Source organism: Apodemus sylvaticus, chromosome 17, assembly GCF_947179515.1.
Source record: "Apodemus sylvaticus chromosome 17, mApoSyl1.1, whole genome shotgun sequence".
Taxonomy (NCBI): Eukaryota; Metazoa; Chordata; class Mammalia; order Rodentia; family Muridae; genus Apodemus; species Apodemus sylvaticus.
Window position 1 is genome coordinate 77,675,837 of NC_067488.1, and position 19,378 is coordinate 77,695,214.

The following is a 19,378-nucleotide window of genomic DNA, read 5'->3' on the forward strand; positions in this document are numbered from 1 at the left end:
TTACTTCCAGAAGATCCTGCTATACCACTCCTGGGCATATACCCAGAAGACTCCCCACCATGTAATAAGGATACATGTTCTACTATGTTCATAGCAGCCCTATTTGTAATTGCCAGATGCTGGAAAGAACCCAGGTATCCCTCAACAGAAGAGTGGATGCAAAAAATGTGGTATATCTACACAATGGAGTACTATTCAGCCATTAGAAACAATGAATTCATGAAATTCTTAGGCAAATGGATGGAGCTAGAGAATATCATACTAAGTGAGGTAACCCAGACTCAAAAGGTGAATCATGGTATGCACTCACTAATAAGTGGATATTAACCTAGAAAATTGGAATACCCAAAACATAATCCACACATCAAATGAGGTACAAGAAGAAAGGAGGAGTGGCCCCTGGTTCTGGAAAGACTCAGTGAAACAGTATTCAGCAAAACCAGAACGGGGAAGTGGGAAGGGGTGGGTGGGAGGACAGGGGAAGAGAAGGGGGCTTGCGGGACTTTCGGGGAGTGGGGGGGCTAGAAAAGGGGAAATCATTTGAAATGTAAATAAATTATATCGAATAATAATAATAAAAAAAAGAATGGGAAAAAAAAGAAAAAAAAGAAAGAAATATAACTACACGCTTATGCACACTATTGAAGGGTCACAGAGTTATCGAGCTTGTGAACCACAGATTTAAGATGGTCAAGCAAATTTTAATTCATGTTAGGAGCAAACCATTACCTTTGTGAGTTTTGGGCAAGTGGTCTGCTAACTTAGTCTGAAAAATGTGGGTTACATGTCCACATTTTGAATAGATTTTAAAAGTAAAGAATTCTACGTGCTAAAAATTATGCATAATTTTTAGAGCACATTGTTTGTTTGCAAAGACTCAGGATTTAATCCACTGTTATCCTTATATGGTGTCAAGAAATAATTTTAGATTTTGAGATACACAAAATTTTCAAAATATGGTCCGAAGAGTTTAAAGGACACTTTTCATAATTTTGGATAAGAAGGTAGAGAATAATGGTTAGAATGATGTCACAATTAACTTATGGTTCTAGAGGAACAAGAATTTTATTGGTCAATATAATCATGTTACACATTGTACATAATGTGAAGCAGTGTCAGGGATTCACCCACATGATGCTGACCTCAGACTCAGAGAACTAATTGCTTATTTAGCAGGACAGACATCAAGATGGGTCACATTTAGCTATGCCATGGTTTCTGCTGATTGCTGTTTCAGGACTTCAGTTTACTGAAAGATTTGAAAATGTGAAAATTTGTGAGGAATGTTGTGGTATGAAGTTTTATGTGGCAGACAAACTGTGTGAAATTCATGATATCTGAAACTGTTAGAAATCAATGCCACCAGAAAGACTTTGCATAGTCAGCACTGGGAGAAATGAAAAGGTCCTTAAAGGAAAAAACACCACTGGTTGAAGTAATTAATATGATTTAGAAATAAGAATTTAGAGAAAAAGCCCCAGGACCATCACATGATTTGGTGAATAGAGTGTCCTTACTGCAAAATGTGAGAGATTTCAATAGGAAAAATTAATAATTTAAGTCAGTGGAAACAATAAGAGCTCATGCAATCATATCTCAAAGTTATGATTGTTTTCAAAAGGGTTTTCTAAAGTTATATTACAAATGTTTACTTATTTTGGGGACTGGAAATTCACTAGTCCAACTTCAGAAAATTGATTCCTTACTTCATCATGGGGTTCCAGGGAATTAAGCTCAGAATATAATATCTGATGAGAAGAAGCCATACCCACAAAGCCACCACAGGAAAAACATGTGACCTAATATGTGATGGTCAGAACGGTAGAGATCCAGTAAAATTCAGTTTAGATGAAGAATCATGTGAACTATGATTTAAGTAAATATTTGCCCCTGTGGTGTCTTTCATCCCTGTTATGAGGAAGTATGTTTAATTCTGGCCTAAACAAAACAATGTAGCACTTAGGGACAAAGTTTACAATTAGAATGCTTGCACTGGAAGCCAGGATAGAGAACATTTCCATAGCTACTCTGACCTTCCCAGTAGTGCTGTGGTAGACAGGGAGGAATGTGACCCATACACTGCAGAACACAAGCATGCTGAAAACCATGGACTTGGATTCATTAAATGTGTTAGGAAGGTTCCTGGACAAGAAAGTCATTAGGTAACTACCCAAGGCCATGACTCCCAGGTAGGCCAGAGCACAGTGGAAGGCAACAGCTGAGCCCTTGTTGCAAAGAATGATGATGTGTCCCTGTTCAAAGTGAGCATACATGTCAATAAATGGAGGGGATGTTCCCAGCCATATGCCAGAGAGAAGTACTTGTATCAGAGTGCAAGCTGGAATGACATACTTAGGGACCTGTGATATCTGCAACCATCTGATCTTTCTTCCTGGAGCTGTAATCTTGAAGGCCATAACTACAGTGATGGTTTTGGCCCACACAGTGGATAGAGTCACAGTGAACAGAAGTCCAAACACATTCTGTTGCAGGATACATGTGGCTGTGTTTGGAAGACCAAGGAAGAGCAATGGACAGAGGAAACAGACGTCAGAGTGATGAGCAGGATGTAACTGAGAGATCTGTTATTGGCCTTGACTATTGGAGTGTCTCTGTGGTTTACAAAGACCCCAATAACAAGAGCTGTGAGAGTAGAAAATCCAAGGGACACGAGTGTGAGTCCCTTCCCCAAGGGATCATCATAGGCCAGAAACGTGACAGTTTTCTCCAGGCAGTGTGTCTTCTCAGCATTTGCAAAATGAGTTTCTGGACAGTGCACACACTGATCCATACCTGGTAGAAATGAAGTTGATCATGAATGCACGGTCAAGTTTCCCTTTATCCTAATATATTTTATGCTTCAAACTCATTGGATTGTTATTACAACCATGTTCCCTTGTCACTTTTGGTATAGAGATATGAGTATTCTAAAGTGAATAATCACACAAGTTAAGGTTTATACTTCTTTCCAAAAACCCCATAAAGAGTATCCTTTTCTGGAGAAAAGGGTATTTTTCACATTATGCATTATAAATATATCACTGAGGAAACCATGCAGGAACTGAAGGTAGGATAAGGAGGTAAGAACTGAAGCTGAGTCCACTGGGGTGTGGTGCTGCCTGCTCTGCCTCTAACCTGCTTTGTTATGTAGCTTGTGATTACCTCCTCAGAGGTGCACCAACCCAGTGAGGCAGTGCAGCCCACAGCAACCACTAAACATGAGGATGTACAAAACTCTTTGCTACAGTCCAGCCCTTCAAAGGATTTTCAATTGTGGTTTTTCTTTTATTACATAAATCTTGATTGTGTCAAATTGACAATGAAAACACCCATAAAATCTCATACCGAGAGCCTATTTATTTTAGTTGTATATTGAAGTATTCTTATTTTTTGCTTTTTACCTCTCTTTTATTTATATTTTGTAATACAGTTGAAGCACATATTTTCAAACTAGAAAATACCAAATTACATTGCAATAACTAATTCAATTTTTATGCCAGTTCTCAAAAATATTTCTAAATTTCCAATAGAAGATGCGAATTCAATTTTGAAATAGACATTTTTCATTGAATTTCTTATGTAAAATGATTTTTTAGTCTGGGATATATGACACAAATTCATTTTTATTTATAAATTTCTTTCAGTTTGAAAATGTTTTCTTCTCATGTGATCTTGGTTGGAAACTACTAAATATGTGTTCAAAGCATTCCTTATCTTTCCCCAGCCCCTTTCATTTTTGATGGAAGGAAGTTCTCATAGGTGTTATAGTGAATATATGGATGTTTGAGAAAAGTTAGTAGGCCTTTTCTCTTTTAACTACTACTGGGTTCGTGATGAAATTAAGGGTAGAGTAGGGGATGTAAGTTCCTTTTCATATTGAGATAATTTTGTGGCTATTAGTTTACTGTTTTGGAAAACTTTTTGAAAGATTTTCAGGAAAACAACTACTTAATAGTTAAATTTATGTTTTCTTTATCCTCCAGAATAGATTTTAAGAACTAAATCTTTGTGAATAAAACTCAGAGGTCAAAAATAAATGCTCCTAATATTATTTAATCACATATTTCTTGTCACAAATAACTTTCCGTATTTTTGTAAAGGCTTCATTTCAAAAACTATTTTAGTTTCACATTTCCTTAAAAGATACAGAAAGACTACATTTACTTCTTTTTACACTCAGTTCTACATTTGTGTATCTTTCTTATGCTTTCTTAAACTCTCCTGTCAAATAGTTAACATTTTCTCAATGTGACAATACATGCTAATGTAACACTTTTACATAAATCTGTTCTGCTATGTTGTTAGATTATTATTTTTGCTGTGTTATGCTAGCTTTTAATATTGTATCTTATAAACAATATTCATTAATTTATGGCAACTGATCTATAAGACAAAATTTATTTTGTATAAGGCTTATGGTTTGTCTTGAAATATATGTTTATTATTTTCCCTGTATTCAAATTCCTTTGATCAGGAATTTCTTTAACTTTTGAGTGTTCAACATATATGTAGCTGTATTTTTAATCGATACAATCTGATACTGTGATATAGGTCAAAACCTTTATTCTATTCCATCCCTCCAAATGTACATATCTCTAAAGTGTCTGAACTTCAGTCTGTAATAAAGGAAGCATTTTGGGGAGACAGTTGAAGTGATCCTTCCAAAACCACATTAAATTCGTAAGTGAAATTTATATGTCTACAATATGCATACAGGAACTATAACTGAATTAACAGGCAATTAGGTAGTTTTTATGCTCTAGCTCTATATGTAGCAGAGAAATGCCTTATATGAAATATTTTACAGTCAAATAATGGAAATTAATAGATGAGGAAATATAATTATCCAGAAATCTGCTCCAGACTTCTATTCTCCCACTACCTCTCTGCCCAGCTTCATCAAGCCTGTTGATCCAGAACCAAAACATTTAGATTTCTTTCCTTCTCTAATCATCCCTGCCCAAAGAACATTGTCAGGCATGGCTCTGAGGAGATCGCCCCTGCCTGATATAAAATTTTCTGCCAAGTCTCTTGCCATCTTTTTAAGACCTGCTATTCCAGAACCATATAGCCCAAAAATATACACCAGGGACCTGTCACACCAAGATCACAGTGGTTAGCCATCATCTCAATATATATCATAACAGGAACATGCAGTGACTAAAACATCTAGATGGCTAAAGGCATGAAACTAACTCAAACAACAAAATTCAAGAATATTATGACACCAACAGGGCAAAATTACAACAGCAAGCCCTGCAAATCTTGACACAACTGAACCACGGTGCCATTAAATCCAGTCTTATGAAGATCATAGAAGCCGTTAAAGAGGAAAGAATAAAATGCTTAAAAAAGAAAAGGAAAACACAACCAGACAAATATAGGGCTTTACAGAGGAAACAAATAAATCTCTTAAAGTAATAGCAGAAACTACAGTTAACCAGGGAAGTAAGTAAAGCTGTTCAGGAAATGAAAGTGGAAATAGAAGCCAGAATGAAAATACAAACTGAGGGTTAACTGCAGATGGAAAACCTAAAGAAGCTTACAGAACAACAAATGCAAGTATCACCAATAAGATCAAAGGATGTAGGAGAGAATCTCAGGCATACAAATATAGAAACTGGCACATCAGTAAAAGAAAATGTTAATGCTAAAATATCCCTGAAACAAAACAGCCAAGAAATCTGGAATACAAAGAAAACAAGTAACCTTAGAATGATAGAAATAGTAGAAGGTAAAGAGTCCCAGATCCCAGGGTGAGAAAGTATTTTCAACAAAATTATATTAGAAAAAATCACAATGTAAAGAGAGAAATACCTATAAACATAAAAGATGCTCGTGAAACACAAAATAGAGTGGGCCAGAAAAGTCCTCTCTCAACAAAATAATATAAATACAGAATGTAGAGAACTAAGAAAGACTAAGCACTGAGGGAAAAGACCAGGTATCATTCCATGGCAGACCTGTTAGAATTGGCCTTTTCAATAGATTCTCTAAAAACTGAAGGTCCTGGACAGATATCTTAAAACCTATGAAAAAATCACACATGCCAACCTAGAGTCCTATACCCAGCAAAACTGTCAATCACAACAGATGGAGTAAACAACAATAATTCAAGACAAGTCTGGATTTAAACAATATCTATCCAAAAACCCATTCCTACAACCAAATGCTAGAAGGAAAACTCCAACAGAAAGATGATAGCTAATTTGAAGGAAACACAAGAAATAGGTAATTCCATACAAGGAAAAGCAATTTAAACACACACAAACCCATATACACACAACACCAACATCAAATAATAGGGATAAGCAAACACTGACCATTAATATTTCTCACCATCTATGGATTCAATTTCTCAATAAATGACACAGACTAACAGAACAAGTACAAAAACAGGAACTATCTGTACTGGCTGGTTTTGTGTGTCAACCTGACACAGGTTGGACTTATACAGAGACAGGTGCTTCATTTTAGAAAATGGCTCCATGAGATCCAGCTGTGGGGCATTTTCTCAACTAGTGATTACAAAGAAGGGCCCCTTGTCAGTGTTGCCATCCCGGGGCTGGTAGTCTTGCTTTCCATAAGAAAGCAGGCCAAGAAAGCCAGGGATGCTAGCCCAAAAGTAACATCCCTTCATGGCCTCTGCATCAGCTCCTGCTTCCTGACCTGCTTGAGTTCCAGCCCTGACTTCCTTTGGTGATGAACAGCAGTGTGGAAGTGTAAGCTGAATAAACCCTTTCCTCCCCAACTTCCTTCGTGGTCATCATGTTTGTGCAGGAATAGAAACCCTGACTAAGATGCTTTCATTTTGCTGTATAAAACAAACATCCCAGCAATACCAATAGACATTACCTTAGAGTAAGTTCTGAAAAAAATTTCCAGGACAAAAAACCCTAGAAGTAAGCTGAAATAATCATTCTTATACTTATTAAAATAAACTTCCAACTAAAATTAATAAAAGGAGATGGGAATGGATAATTCATACTCAGCAAAGGAAAAATCTACTAAGAGGATATTTCAATTCTCAACATGCATGCCTCCAGTTCAAAGGCATGAACATTTGTAAATGAAACATTGATAAAGCTTGAACCACATGTCAAACTCTGAACATTACTAGTGGTTAATTTCAAAACCCTGTTTTCACCAACTGACATGTTATTTAGTCGAAACTAAACAGAGAAATAACAAAACTTAGAGACATTATGAATCAAATGAACTTAAAAGGCATCTAGAGAATATTTCACACAAACACAAAAGAATATACTGTCTTCTCAGCACCTAATGGATTCTTCCCCCAAAAATTTACCAGATAATCAGTCACAAAGCATCCTTCATGGATACAAGAAAATTGAAACATCATCTTTTCTGTTATGAGAGAACCTTGGAGGAAATTTGAACTTCAACAACAGAAATACCATGAAACATAAACACTCAGGAAAACTGAAGAACTCATTACTCAATGATCTCTGGATTAGGGGAGAAATAAAGAAATTTGTAGATTTCAATAAAAACAAAGCACAGCAAACATAAATTCTTGGGAAACAGTAAAAAATAGTGCTAAGAGGAAGGATCATTGCACTGAGTGTCTTTATAAAGAATTTAATTTGAAAATTCTCAAAAGAGTAATTTAAACATATATGTGAGAGCTCTAGAAAAAGGAAATACCAGGAAGATGAGGCAAGAAGAGGAAATAATCAAATCAGGGCTAAAATCAATCAGTTAGAGCAAAAGGAATAAAATTAATCAATGAAGACAAGAACTAGTCCATCGAGAAAATCAATAAGATAGACAAAACCTCACCATATTAACTACATAGCAATCATATCAAAATAAATAAAACCCACACTTGAGAATTCTTTGTTTAGCTCTGTACTCCATTGTTAATAGGTTTCTTTTGTTCTCTGGAATCTAACTTCTTAAATTCTTTGTGTATATTGGATATTAGCCCTCTACCGGATATCCAGTTGGTAAAGTTCTTTTCTCAATTTGTTGGTTGCCATTGTGTTTGTTCTATTGACAGTGTCCTTTGTCTTACAGAAACTTTGTAATTTTATGAAGTCCCATTTGGCAATTCTTTATCTTAGAGCATAAGTCATTGGTGCTCTGTTCAGTAAATTTTCCCCTGTGCCCATGTGGTCGAGGCTCTTCCCCACTTACTCTTCTATTAGTTTTAGTGTATCTGGTTTTATGTGGAGGTCCTTGATCCAATTGAACTTGAGCTTTGTACAAGGAGATAATCATGGATCAATTTGCATTCTTCTGCATGCTGACCACCAGTTAAACCATAACCATTTGATGAAAGGGCTATCTTTTTTTCACTGGATGGTTTTAGCTACTTTGCCAAACATCAAGTGACCATAGGTGTGTTGTTTCTTTTCTGGGTCTTCAATTCCATTGCACTGATCTGCCAGCCTGTCACTGTACCAGTTTACCATTCACTTTTTAAACACTATTGCTCTGTAGTACAGTTTGAGGTCCAGGATGCTGGATTCCCACAGAAGTTCTTTTATTTTTGAGAATAGTTTTTACTATCCTGGGTTTTTTGTTATGTCAGATGAATTTGAGAATTGCTCTTTCTAACTCTGAAAAATTGAGTTGGAATTTGGATGGGGATGGCATTTAATCTGTATATTGCTTTTGGCAAGATGGTCATTTTTACTATATTAATCCTGCCAATCCACAAGCATGGGAGATCTTTCCATCTTCTGAGGTCTTCTTCAATTTCTTTCTTAAGTGACTTGAAGTTCTTGTCATACAGATCTTTGACTTGTTTGGTTAGAGTCACACCAAGATACTTTATATTGTTGGTGATTACTGTGAAGGATGTTATTTTTGTAATTTCTTTTCTTGCTGAGTAACACCTAAAGAAATGTTCAACATCCTTAGTCATCAGGGAAATGCAAATCAAAACAACCCTGAATTTCCACCTCACCCCAGTCAGAATGACTAAGAACAAAAAGTCAAGTGACAGCAGGTGCTGGCAAGGATGTGGAGAAAGAGGAACACCCCTCCCCTCCATTGCTGGTAGGACTGCAAGCGGGTACAACCACTCTGAAGTCAGTTTGTTTCCTCAGAAATTTGGACATAGTATTACCTGATGACCCAGCTCTACCACTGCTGGGCATATACTCAGATGATTCTCCAACATGTAATAAGGACACATGCTACACTATGTTCATAGCAGCCAGAAGCTGGGAAGAACCTATATTTCCTCAACACTGGAATGGATACAGAAAATGTGGTACATTTACACAATAGAATACACTATTCAGCTATTAAAAACAATGAATTTATTAATTTTGAAATTCTTAGGGAAATGAATGGAAGTAGAAGATATCCCAAGTAAGGTAGTCCAATCACAAAGAACACACATGGTATGTGCTCACTGATATGTAGATATTAGCCTAGAATCTCAGAATACCTAAAATAAATTCCGAGACCAAACAAAGCTCAAGAAGAAGGAACACCGAAGTATGAATACTTTGGTCCTTCTTAGAAGGGGGCACAAAATGCCCATGGGAGGAGATAAAGAGACCAAGTGTGAGCAGAGTCTGAATGAAAGACCATCCAGAGACTGACTCACAGAGAGATCAATCCCATATACAGTCACCAAACCCAATCACTGTTGTGGATGCCAACAAGCACTTGCTGACAGTAGCCCGAAATAGCTGTCTCTTGAGAGGCTCTGCCAGTAGCAGACAAGTGCAGAGGTGGATGATCTCAGAAAACCACTGAAATGATCATAAGGTCCCCAATGGAGGACCTAGAGAAAGGTCCCAAGGAGCTGAAGGAACTTGTAGTCCCATAGGAGAAACAACAATATGAACCAACCAGAACCCCCCAGAGCTCCCAGGGACTAAACCACCAACCAAAGAGTACACTTTGAGGAACCCATGGTTCCCGCTTCATATGTAGCAGAGGATGGCCTTGTTGGACATCAAAGGGAGGAGAGTCCCTTGGTCCTGAGAATATTCGATGCCTCAGCATAGGGGAATGCCAGAACAAGAAAGCATGAGTGTGTAGGTTGGTAAACAGTGGGAGGGGCGATGGAATAGGGCGTTTTCAGAGGGGAAACGAGGAAAGGGGATAACATTTGAAATGTAAGTAAAGAAAACATCTAATCAAACATAAATAAATATATATAAATAAATAAAATCAGAAATGAAAAGGGAGGCAAAAAAACAGACAAGAAAAAAAAGTGTTAGCTTACTGCAAAGCTTATACTCCACAAAACTGGAAAAGCTTAATGAACTGGCTGAATTTCTAAACAAATTCCACACTTACTAAAGTTAATTCAAGATCAGGTATCCTATATAAATATCTCTAAAACCCTAAAGAGAGAGAGAGAGAGAGAGAGAGAAGCAGTCATGAAATGTCTCTTGGTTAAAAATACCCTAGAAAATTGGAATACCCAAAACATAATCCACGCATCAAATGATGTGCAAGAAGAATGTAGGAGTGGCCCCTAGTTCTGGAAAGACTCAGTGTAGCAGTATAGAGCAAAACCAGAACAGGGAAATGGGATGGGGTGGGTGGGAGAACAGGGGAAGGGAATAGGGCTTATGTGACTTTTGGGTAGTGGGGGACCAGAAAAGGGGAAATCATTTGAAATGTAAATAAAAAATATATCAAATAAAAAACACCCAGGGCCAGTTGGTTTTATTCAGAATTTTCCCAGACTTTTAAAGGAGAGCTAAAACCAATGCTTCATGGATTATTCCACCAAATAGAAGCAGGAGCACTGCCAAACTCATTTTATGAGTCCACCGTCAAACTGATACACAAATTTCACAGACTCAACAAAGAAAGATAATTTTGGACCTATTTCACTTATGCATATTGATGCAGAAATACTAGAAAATATCTATAAAATCAAAACTCACAAACCAATTGCAAGAACACATCAAAAATGTCATACACCATAACTCAGTAGGATTCATCCCTGAGATCCAAAGATGGTTCAATACATGAAAATCCTTCTGCCTGATTCACCATATAAAAAAAAAATCTGAAGAATAAAAAACATAATGATCATCTCATTAAATGCTGAAAGAAACATTATGAAAATGTGATACCAATTCATTCACAAAAAGGAACCTCCTAGCTTGACAGAGCACTGGAAATCCCAACAAGCAGCAGAAAGAGTCAGATGCAGATATTTGCACCCAACCAATAGACAGAAGCAGCTGACCCCTGTTGTTGAACTAGTGAAGGTTGAAAGAAGCTGAGGAGAAGAGCGAGCCTGTAGGAGGACCAGCAGTCTCAATTAATCTGGACTTATGCGATCCTTCAATCACTGGACCACCAAACAGGCAGCATATACCAGCTCCCAATACACATACAGTAGAGGACTGATGGGTCAGTGTTCCAAGATGATGCACCTAACCATCAAGAGACTGGAGACCTCAGGGAGTTTAGAGGTCAGGCAGGGTGGGGGTCTGGACCTCCATGTGGAGACAGAGGGTGTGAAGGAAGTATGAGATGTTGAACAGTTGGTGAGTAGATGGGGGTGAATAAAATATGGAGTGCAGAAAATTAATTAAAAGAAAGAAAATGTGACATCAATTCATTTTTAAAGTATTTGAAAAATTAGGGATATATGTCAAACATCTAAATTTTACACAACCAACATACTGAAAGCCAGTAGCTAATATCAAATTAATTGGACAGAAACTTAGGTAATTCCACTAAGATCAGGGACAAGACAATGTTGCCCACTCTCACTAATCTATTCAATACAGAGGTTGTAGTAGTAGCTCGAACAGTCAGAGAACTAAAACAGATCAAGTGGCTACAAATTGGAAAGAAAGAAGTCAAAGTATTGCTTTTGACAGATGATATGATAATAAACATAAATAATTCCAAAAATTCTACCAGAGAACACCTACAACTGGTGAACACTCGGGGAGTAGGGGCCAAGAAAAGGGGAAATCATTCGAAATGTAAATAAAAATATATCGAATAAAATAAAAAAATTAATAAAAAATGAAAAAAAATAATAATAAAAGAAATATTAAAAATCACAAAAACGTGGCTGAATACAAAATTAACATTAAAAAAAATGCCATATTCCTTCTTTACACAAATGATAAATGAGCTGAGAAAGAAATTAGGGAAACATTACTTTACAATATTTACGAATAATATAAATATCTTCATGTAATTCTAGACATGCAACTGAAAACCTATAAGAAATTATCTTGAAATCACTGAAGAAAACGTTGAGAAAGATATAAGATTATCGATAGATCTCTCATGCCCTTGAAATCGAAATTAACATAATGTAAATGATTACCAAACCAAAAGTAATCTATATATTCAATCCGATTCCCATCAAAATTACAATACAATTCTTTCCAGACCTTGAAATAGTAATCTTAACTTTATATGGAAAAACAAAATCCCAGCATCACTAAGGGAATCCTGAACTATAATAGAACTTTTGGAGGTAATCCCATCCTTGACCTTAAGTAACAGTAATAAAATCTGCATGATACTAGTCTAGGAACAAACAGATTGATCAATGGAATCAATCCTCAAAGCCACATGCCTACAGACACTTAAATTTCTGACAAAAACCCAAAATCATACAATGGGGAAAAAGAAAGCTTCTAAATAATAGAGGTGAGCTAATGGGATGTCTGATGTAGAGGAATGAAAATAGATGTATATCTATCACCCTGCACAAAACTTCAAGTGAAGTGGATCAAAGACGTTAGCATAAAGACTCCAGAGAACCAGGTAATGCTATTAAAAATGGAATACAGAGCTAATAAAAGACTTTCCAAATAAGGAATCTCAAGTGGCTTACAAGCTCCTAGTGAATTGTTCAACATTCTTAGTCATCAGGGAAATGTAAATCAAAATGACCCTCAGACTCCACAACACACCTTTTAGAATAACTAAAATCAAACTCTTAGGTGACAGCAAATGCTGGTAAGGATGTGGAGAAAGAGGCAAACTCTTCGATTGCTGGTAGGAATGGAAGCTGGTACAACCACTCTTGAAATCAGTCTGATAGTTTCTCAGAAATTTGTAAATAGTACTACCTGAGGATCAAGTTACACCACTCCTGGGCATATATCCAAAAGATGCTCCAATATGATCATATCAGCCTTTTTTATAATAGCCAGAACTTGAAACAACCCAGATGCCCATCAATGAAAGAATGGATACAATACTTATCATACAAATACACAATGGAGTGCTATTTAGCTATTAGAAATGGCAACTTTGAGTTTTGCATTCAAATGGATGGAAGTAGAAAATACCATCCTCATTGAAAATGTCGAGCAGCAAAAGAACATGAAACATATGTACTACTCTCTCATAGTGATGTGGCTATTAGGCAAAAGGCTTGTAATACCCACCATACAATGGACAAACTATGAAGATCAAGCTGAAAGAAGACCAAATTGTGGATCCTTCAGTCCTACTTAGAAGATGGAAGAAAATAATAATGGGAGCTAGAGGGAGAAAATTGGTTGACAGAGCGGAGGATGAGGAGAAAATAGTGTCAGGATACAATTCACAGACTAAATGAAGCTCAAGAAGAAGGAAGAACAAATTATGGATACTCTAGTCCTTTTTGGAAAGGGGAACTAAATACCCACAGGAGGAGATACAGAGACAAAATGTAGATCAGAGACTGAGGGAGAGATAAACCAGAGACTGCCCCACCTAGGGATCCATCTCATATACAGTTACAAAACCTAGACACTATTGTGGATGCCAACAAGTGCTTGTTGATAGGAGCCTGATATAGCTGTCACCTGGGAGGCTCTGCCACTGATTGACAAATACAGAGGTGGATGATCTTAGCCAACCATTGAACTGAGCACAATGGACGAGCTAAAGAAGAGACCCAAGGAGCTGAAGGGGTTTGCAGCACCATAGGAAGAACAACAATATGAACCACCCAGGTCCCCCAGAGCTTCCAGGAACTAAACCATCAACCATAGAGTACACAGGGATGGACCCATAGCTCCAGATACATATGAAGCAGAGGATGGCCTTGTTGGACATCAAAGGGAGGAGAGGCCCTTGGTCCTGAGAATGTTAGATGCCCCAGTATAGGGTAACCCCAAGACAGGGAAGTGAGAGTCCATGGAATGGTGAGCAGGGGGAGGGGGGATGAGTTAGGGGATTTTCGGGGGGAAATCAGGAATGGGGACGACATTTGAAATGTAAATAAAGAATATAACTAATAACAATAAAAGTGCTTGCTCAGAGGAGGCAGATACAGGTGTCTACTGACAGAGCCTGAGAAATACAGATGGGGATGCTCACAGCCAATCATTGGACTGAGCACAAGAATCCCAAAGGAGGAGTTAGACGAAGGCCTGCAGGAGCTGAAGGGGTTGCAGCTCCAAAGGAAGAACATTATCAACCAACCAGAACACATGGAGAGAACCATGGGTACAGCTGCATATGCACCAGAAGATTACCTTATCTGGCATCAGTGGTAGGGGAGCCCTTTAGTCCTGTGGAGGGTGGATGACCCAGTGGTGGAGAATGCTAGGGCTCTGAAGTAGGAAGGTGTTGTGTGGGTGGGGATGGCATCATCATAGAAGCAGGAGGGATAAGATTGGGGGGTTGCTGAGGGCAAAACAGGAAGGGAGATAATATTTGAAATGTAAACAAATAAAAAAAACAATAATAAATTTAAAGAAAGAGCATAGACTTAAAGATTTAGTTGCAAATCTGAAGTAATGTAATTGCCATGTAGTTCTCTTGTCTAATTTTTTTCCATTACTTAGTTTTGTCAGTGCACCGTAGAGAGGATGTAAAACCCTCTGAGAGACTTGTCCTTCACCTGTCTCATTGGAAATCTCATTGTCTGGGCAAGGACTGCAGTCAAAGCAACAATTAGGCCTTCCCTCCAGGACAACTTTCCTGAATCCAGGGCTGCAGCTCTCACTGCAGACAGACCAAGGAATCTGAAAAATATTTAATACAAGATACCAAATGCTTAGCTCTTAATCAATGCCCAAGTACATGTTTTATAATAGAAGGTATATTAATTAAAATTTATATTTAAAATTGTACAAACTTGCTGTTTTACCCCACTTGGCTATTGAATGAAAAGTGGAAATGAAATTTGGCCAGCAACAGTCATCGCTTTCCTCCTCCTGAATGTGGACAGAATCTGCCCAGTTTCCTCAAATCACTGCTGTTCTCATTCCCTGCCATGATGAACTTCACCCTCCAACTGTGACGTTCTGAAGAGAATCGTACTTTCCTCGCATTGGTTTTGTTGCCATTTTTCCAAGATGAGACTTAAAAATTAAAGGACATCCTCTCAGTTTGTTGTGTGTCTGCAAAAGGCTTAAAAGCAAAGGCCCCCTGAAAACTGATTGTGACTGCCTTTCTAGTTATCTTAGTTCCGGTTTCTATTGTGATCAAACAGCATACCAAAAGCAAACTGAGGACAGACATGTTTCTCATCAATGAAAATAAGGACTAGAGTTAAAGCAGAAAACTGGAAAATTACTAGAAATGGAGAATTTGCAGTATGTCTGTTTACTACCCTGCTAATCGTGGGTTTCTCACCCATGATTCTTAAACAACTAAGGACCACCTGACACCACTCCATTTTATATGTCATTGTGAGGTAATTTTTTTCACTAATTGTTGTATTCAGTTTACATACAGGATACTTCCTCTCCTGGTCCACACCCTAACACTCCTCCCCCTGCCCTGCTCTGCTGAGAGGGTGTGGGCCCCCTGGAATTACTGCCACTCTGCCACATCATGTCTCTACAGGATTAGCTTCATACTCTCCCACTCTGGCCAAGGAAGGTAGCTAAGTTGTGGAGTGAGTCCCACAGATAGCTTAAGGACAGCCCCCACTTCAGCTATTTGGATCCAACATGGAGTTTGAGCTGCACATCTACTACATATTTTGAGGGTGTTGAGACTATGTCTATCTCATGTATGGCCTTTTATTGGTGGATTATTTTGTCAGAGCCCCCAAGGTTTGAGGTTCCTAGGCTCTTGGTCTTCCTGTGGAGTTCCTCAACTATTCTGGGCCTCAATCCTTCCATAAGAGACCCTTAGCTCTGCCCAGTGTTAGGCTGTGGATCTCTTCATCTGTGTCTGTCTACTGTTGGGTGAAGCATCTTGGATGACACTTGTGCTAGGTCTTTTTCTGCAAGCGTAACAAAATATCATTAACTGTTTCAGGGATTGAGTATTGCCCCAGGATGGATCTCAAATTGGGCCAATTATTGGTTGGCCATTCTATCAATCTCTCTTCCATCCTTGCATTTCTTTTAAATAGGACAAATTTTGGGTCACAATTTTTGTGTCTGTGTTGTTGTCCTTATCCCCCCAAGGCAGGACCAGCATGGCGATAGGAGTTGTTTGTCCTCTTAATGTTACACATCTCCACTGCTATTTTTCTCAGCTATGGTCACCTGAATTTTCTTCTGGTACCATTCCTAAAGCCATGTCTCAGACATTTCTTGTCATTCCCCCAAACCCTCCACTGCTGGCAGCTACAGATTGCCTTTCATTCTTCTAACTCTCCCAACACCTGATACTAAGACCACCATTCCCTACCACCTTCCCTCACACACCCAGGACCTTCATCCATCTACCAATTATGACTATTTAAAAACTACTTCTAAGTGAGATTCAAGTATGCTCGCTTCAGTATCTTGCTTTGTTTAGCTTCGTTGGGTCTGTGGATTGAATCAGGGCTATCATGTACTTTATGACTATGTCCTCTCAAGAGTGAGCAAATACAGTGCATGCCTTTTGGGTCTGGGTTACCTCATTGAGGAGGATATTTTCTAATTCCATCCATTTTCCTTGAAAATTTATAATGGCCAAGTGTTTTAATAGCTGAATAGGAGACCACTATGTGAATGAACCACATTTTCTGAATCTATTGTTCCATTGAGGCCTATCTGGGTTGTTTCCACTTTCTGGCTATTATGGATAAGGATGCTATAAAGATAGTAGAGCAAGTGTCTTTCTGATATGGTAGAGCAGTTTTGGTTATATGCCCAGAAGCAGTATATATACAAGTCTTCCCGTAATACTATTTCCAGTTTTCTGAGAAAATGACAGATTGTTTTCCTGTGTGATTATACAAGTTTGCCATCCCACCAGCAATGGCAGAGTGCTGCCCTTTCTCTTTATCCTTACTACCATATGCTATCTCTTGAGCATTTCTTTTTATCTTAGCCATTTTGATTGGTGTAAGATGATTTCTCAGGGTCATTTTCACTTGCATTTCCCTGATGACTATGGTTGTTGAACATTTCTTTAACTGCTTCTAAGACATTCAAGGCTCCTCTTTTGAGAATTCTCTATTTAGTTCTTTACCACATTTTTAAAAAAAAAAAATTGTTATTAGCTTTTCAAATTAAGGAATCTAATTTCTTGAATTACTTATTATTTAGAATATTAGACTTCTACTGAATTTAATGTTAATGAAGATCTTTTCAGTCTATCAGCTGCCACTTTTGTCCTATTGATAATGTCCTTTGCCTTATGGAAGCGTTTCAGGTTCAGTTATCAATGGTTTCATGATCCGTCCAGGAAATTGTCTTCTCTGCCAATGGGTTCAAAGCTATTTCCCACTTTCTCTTCTATTAGACTCTGTGTATCTTGGTGTTATGTTAAGGTTTTTGATGCACTTGGTCTTGGGTGTCTTCAGAGTGATAAATATTGGTCTATTTGCCTTCTTCTACAAGCATATATTCAGTAGGAAAGACATCATTTGTTGAAGATGCTTTCTTTTTTTTCCATTGTAAGGTTCGGCTTCTGTCAAAAATCAAGTGTCCGTAAATGTACTACAGGGAACTGATTTCATTCCACCGATCAACAACTTTCATTTTATAGGAAACCATAAAGGTTTTATACCATTGCTCAGTATTACATTTTGAGGGCAAGGGTGGTGATTTCTCCAGAAGTTCTTTTATTGGTCAGGTTCATTGAGCTGTCCTTGGTTTTTGTTTTTCCATATGAAGTTGAGAATTGCTCTTTGAAGGTCTGTAAATAATTGTGTGAGAATTTTCATAGGAATTACACTGTATCTGTAGATTCCTTTATTAAATTTGTAAAATTTAGGTAACACTCTAAATTTCCAATTTTCACTAGGTTAATCAAATTCATCCATGAGGATAAAAGAGGTTTCCATCTTCTCACATCTTCTTCAATTTAGTTCTTCAAGGACTTGAATTTGTTTTCATACACGTCTTTGATTTCCTTGATTAGAGTTACACCAAAATAGTTTACATTATTTGTGGTTATTATTGGTAAGGGTGTTTTTTCACTAATATCTTTCTAATCCCATTTTTTAATAAATTAGGGAAATATCTCCCATATTAATGGTCCCCCATACTACCATGTTTTATGATAATACTCGACAGGTTTTCCTTGATGGAAGAAGTTCAGAAATACTATCTATACTAAGATTCCTCTTCTTAGGGAAGTTCAATTTATGTTATTTTGAACAAAATTTACCTTGGACTCTAGAAGTTAATGTAAACAGCCTGATATCTCTTTTGTTACAATGATGCCAGAAAGTAGTAATTGATAACCTTTCTTTAAAGGTCAAAATGATTAGATAATTTAAAAATATTTAAAACACTTCCACAAGAATGAGCGATCAGTAAAACTCTTAATAATAATAGTTATGAGTGTATTGATGGGATAATTATTAGCAACCAAGATTTACTACATCAAGAAGCATATAAGATTTACTTAGAAACACACCTCTGTAAATCCTATGGGCCAGTTAATCATTTATTCAGACATCATCAGCTGTTCCCCCTTGGAAGAACTAGGAACAAATGTACCCACTTTCACCAATAATGAAAGACCTGATGGAAAGTTTCAAACATTGTTAATATCATACTCTGGATCAGCCTTCCTTTTCCAGTCCAGAACCACAGGGTCACCAACAGAGTTTTTGACTTGAATATTCTTCAGAAAAGGGTGAAGCTAAAAGATACGAGAAATCTTATGATGAAGTTATGGATTTATAATTTAATTATGAATAAGGAGTTATTTCCTGACAATAATGTATGATGTTATCACTGTTTTAATTAATTATCTATGGGATTGAACACAACAAAAGAAAGCTTAGGAGAAAATAAATATAATTTTTTCTTAAATGTCAGTTTGCATAGAATATGCCAGGCCAAGAAGAGCCAAATGATCAAAGATAATATAGCAAACAAGTCACAACTTTTTATCCCTTTTCAAAAAATTGAAACTACTTCATTTCTATCACTATTATCTAATAGAATAAAATATAATTCCAAGAATCTATAAAATGCTACAAAAGAGCCTATTACTTTGCTATGGTTTAAAGAAACTATCTTATTACTATTCCAAGTACTACCAAATGTTCAAGGAC

At 37.2% G+C, this 19,378-nt stretch overlaps 1 pseudogene; it reads right to left on the reverse strand.

The window, feature by feature from the left end:
* Nucleotides 1-1,865: 1,865 nt before the first annotated feature.
* The window catches only part of LOC127667424 (vomeronasal type-2 receptor 116-like), a 44,207-nt pseudogene continuing 26,694 nt past the window's right edge, over nt 1,866-19,378 (reverse strand).